Genomic DNA, 4,356 nt, shown 5'->3' with positions numbered 1-4,356 from the left:
CATCTCCAAAAACAGGCTCTTGTGCTGTATGCAAAGTATGTTTCTGCCAGGTCAGCTGGCTGCAGGTGCTGCTTTGTAATGGAGTGTGTTCTCAACATGAAGTATACGAAATTATTAACCCTTTGAGGAGGCTTCACTTCCAAGAGTTCGTCTCTCACAGTTGCAACAACATCCAGTACCTTAAGAAAACCAGAAATTTCAGGGGTAAACAGCAGACAGCCCAGTTGCTTGAGTAGTCTGCCACTAAATTCTTTTGCCCCAAGGAATTCCCATTTCAAATTCCACTAAATTAACCCTTCTCTTTCATGCTTACATAGTCTGCATCCACAGGATGAACAGACACCTGTGGACTTTGTTATCTATCGCTAACTTCAGTCCAAATCCAAATGGGGTCATCTTTGCTTTCCTTCCCTTCATACAATCTGCTATTTCTTTCTCAGTGCCAGAGCCACTCCAACTGCTACGGCCAACATGCCGACAGCGGCGGCAGCACTACCATACAGCAGGATAAATTTGCCCTCTGGTAACAAAATGTGCTTCTCTTCTCCAGCAGAAGATGTGTCTTCAGAGAGGCCCTCCTTCCTTATTTTTATCTCTCTTTCCTGAGGTAGTGTTTTCTTCAGCTCTAGGGTAGGTTCCCCTTCATCAGCTTTGGGGGTTGATTTCAATGGACGATGACTCAGCTTGGGGAACTGCAGTCCAACCGATTTCTCTTTTGCTGCTCTGACCTCTTCTTCCTCAAGTTCTACAAATGAAGATGTGGAAGGGCTGGTTTTCTCAAGAGCAATAGTCTCTGTGACCTGTTCCATCTCTAACAAGGAAGTGGCAGTGGTGTCTGGAAGCAACAGGGCAGGGGCACCCTGGAACTCCTCTTGTATCTGCAGTGCCACAGAAGCTGACACTGCCCCTTTTATTCCCTCTGGTATTTCTTCTTTCTCCACATGCACAATATCAGAATTAGAAGAGCTGTTCTCACTTCTTTCTTCACCACCACCATCACTATCCAAACTCTTAACCTCTTCAGGATCCATAGCTATCTGTTGCCAGGACTCAGGACCCAAGGATACTGGCAAGTTTTCTGCATGCCAACTCTGACTGGCTGACAGCGAAACAGACAAGCTTTCTGACTGCCAGGAAGGGGTCACAGTTAGAGATTCTGGAGGAGTCACCTGTGCAGAATTGTCACTGGTTAGGATATAAATATCATTGCTGTCCAATGCAGTAATTCCAGGGTCCTCCTCTTCTGACTCCACATTAAAGACAGTGCCCCACCCTCCGTGTTGAATTATATAATTTGGAGCACAGTGCTCCAGATACATCACACCAGTCTATATCAATGCACTAAGATGATCCTGTCCTTGTCTTGTCAATTCCATCAGCATTTGTTGTAGTAGGATCACAGGCACCTGGCCGGAAAAAAACTTGAGATTAGCAGTCTTCCAAGGTCAGGGATCTGACTGAGGTTTTGGGGTGCTGGGACCCCAAAAAAGAGACATATAGGTCCTGCATGAATGAATTCAACCTAAGCCTTCTTTCAGCCATTACTAAAAATCTACCATATTGGCCAGACTCTTAAGAAATCTCGGCATTGGCTAAACTCTTAAGGAACCTGAGCCATTTTGAGTTCTAACTTTTTTATCCTTCCTACCTCCTGTAACAGCAATTCGGCTAGCAGGGGCTGTGGGGGTGAAAGACCAACACAAGACCAACAACAAGAACGCTGCCAGCACAGGTTCTTTTGATCTGCTTTACTAAGGAAAGTAACGTTAAGGGGTTAACAATCTTACTTTAATCCAACAGACAAGTATCATTCACTTAGTTCAGGAGGAAAAGCCAGCACCCCAAACTACAGAGCAAATATAAACAAATTACAAACATATGTTAGAAACAGACCAAATCACAATTCATAGTTACCAGGAAAATATCAACATCTGGGTTCACAAGCTGAGAGGCTCTTAAAGACCACTGCCCACAGTCTCCACATCAACACTCCTCCATGGGTGGTTTTCTCAAGAGCAAAGCCCCAGACAAAATGCTAACCTTGGAGCTTTTATACCCTGTTCAGGCTCAAAGGATTCACACCTAATTAGCAAAAGGGCATGAGCCTGGGGTTTAGCACCTAGTTAGCAAAAGGCTGTGGGCCTGCAGCTTCACACCTAGTAAGGCTTAACCAAAGGCATTTGATTAATTTAGCATTCTAAAAGAGTTAAAAAAGTCCCACCTTAATTAATATTACACCTCCCCAAGACAGTAAGCAATCTGATATACATGCACAATCATATTAAACATATTTCCACATTAGTCATGTTGTGAAAGAAGATTCAGAGCAAAAAGGGGAAACCATGAGAAAGAAATTTCTTAAAAAAGATAAAATGGTGTGCTTCTATCTGCATTCAGACTCCCAGGTTCTTTCTCTGGGTGGGGATAGCATTTTCCATCATGAGTCTTTTGGAGTTGTCTTAGATCCTTACATTGCTGAGAACTAAGTCTATTAAAGTTGATCATCACCCAAGGTTGCCATTACTGTGTACAATGTTCTCCTGGTTCTGCTCACTTCACTCAGCATCAGTTCATGTAGAACTTTCCACATTTTTCTGAAATCCCCCTGCTCATCATTTCTTACAGAAAAATAGTATTCCATTACATTCATATACCACAACTTGTTCAGTCATTCCCCAACTGATGGGCATCCCCTCAATTTACAATTCTTTGCCACCATGAAAAGAGCTACTATAATTATTTTTGTACATGTGGGTCCTTTTCCCTGTTTTGTGATCTCTTTGAGTTACAGACCTAGTAGTGGTACTGTTGGATCAAAGAGTATGCATAGTTTTATAGCCCTTTTGGCATAGTTCCAAAGTGCTCTCCAGAATGGTTGGGTCAGTTCACAACTCCACAAACAATGCATTAGTGTTCTTGGCCTTTCTTTTATACTCGAATGCAGTCTCCTCAGGCTAACCACTTTGAATGGCTGCTCCAAGTTCTGCAAAGAGCTTCTGGGAAGGATTTTTCCAGCTTAGATTTTCTTTTTTGACCCTAATTAATTGTTTTTCCTTGGTAAAGATATTTGGTAAAATTTCTATGCAGACTATTGTAAATCATTTGGCAAGCTGACTTCTAGAACTCTCCTATCCAAGAGGAAAGTTGTAAATCCTGTTGCTGTTTCCTTTATCTTTTTTCCCAAATACTTTGCTTTATTTATTTTGCAATGGGAGAGGAATTTGCCTTCTATTATTGTACAAGACAGATTTTATTTTGAATTTTCTTTTTCTCCTAGTGGGAATGAGCAGATTTTCTTTTAAGACCTGGATAATTTTGCTTCTTTCCTGATTATATTCCGGACTTGTTTCCCATGGAATCTTTCAAAGAAGCCCAGATTCTTTTCAATGTTTTCTTTTTCTTTTCTTTTTGTTTTCTAAGATTGCCAACCCCAGAGTTTGATCTAAGAAAGATGAACAGAATTAGTTTGTATGTGTGGTTTATTTCTCTCAAGCTGGCAGCATGCATGTGGAGATGCAGTTGAAACTGAGCTCACTTTGGGGTCAGGCTACACAGATTATAAAGACAAAAAGAAACCACAAAGCTGGGTGGGAATGGCCATGTCATGGCCCAATAAGGTAGTGCCCCTTTCCTCAGGTTTGATTTTCCCATGAAGGGGTAGTTTCAGAGAAGTCTTGAGATACCCCAGGATACAAGGAAGAGAGTCAGGATGGAAAATCCTCAGAGTTCTATTGTGGTGGGTAGATCCAGAATGTAAACGGACTTGTTAAGGCAGCTGTAGAGTTTGGGTTTTGGCCTTAAAGTATTGACAGGGAAGGCAAGGTTTACAGGGGCAGAGCCTTACTCTTCCCCCAGAGGGTGGGAAGGGGAGTTCTAGTAGCCCTTGCTTGTTTGACCAGGGTTCTGCCCTGTTTTCACAAGATTTAAAAAGTTTATCCAAACTAGCTTGGCTTTATTCCATACCTGATTGGTGATTTGTCTGTTCCTACGTCTTATTGCTATGATATGTGTTTCTAAGCAATTTGGGAAGTTGCTATAGGTTTAGTTGATTTCTATATATTAATGTATGAAAAGGCAAAAGTGTCTTGTAAGCAAGAGCTGTTTCCTCCTCATCCTCAACTGGTCTAAGTCACCTATTCTAGTGTTGGCCCCAGAAGCAAAGCAAGGGAAGGCCTGACCCAGGATCACGTCCATCAGATCATCACCAGAATAGCAGATTCACCCACAGTCATGACTGAAGAGAAGGAAGTCATATCTGAAGAAATTGTTTCCTTACAAAAGTTACTTTATGTATAAACATTGTGAAAAATAAGGCAATAAAGTGCAACTGAAGTATATGTGTCATTTAATACAACT

At 41.8% G+C, this 4,356-nt stretch overlaps 1 pseudogene; it reads right to left on the bottom strand.

Moving 5' to 3' along the window:
• Nucleotides 1-411: 411 nt before the first annotated feature.
• Nucleotides 412-1,400, bottom strand: LOC118837528 (annotated as a pseudogene).
• Nucleotides 1,401-4,356: the final 2,956 nt, after the last annotated feature.

This window comes from Trichosurus vulpecula, chromosome 2 (genome assembly GCF_011100635.1).
Source record: "Trichosurus vulpecula isolate mTriVul1 chromosome 2, mTriVul1.pri, whole genome shotgun sequence".
NCBI classification, from domain to species: domain Eukaryota; kingdom Metazoa; phylum Chordata; class Mammalia; order Diprotodontia; family Phalangeridae; genus Trichosurus; species Trichosurus vulpecula.
Note: the sequence above shows the minus strand (reverse complement) of the source record. Positions and strands in the feature narration are given on the sequence as shown.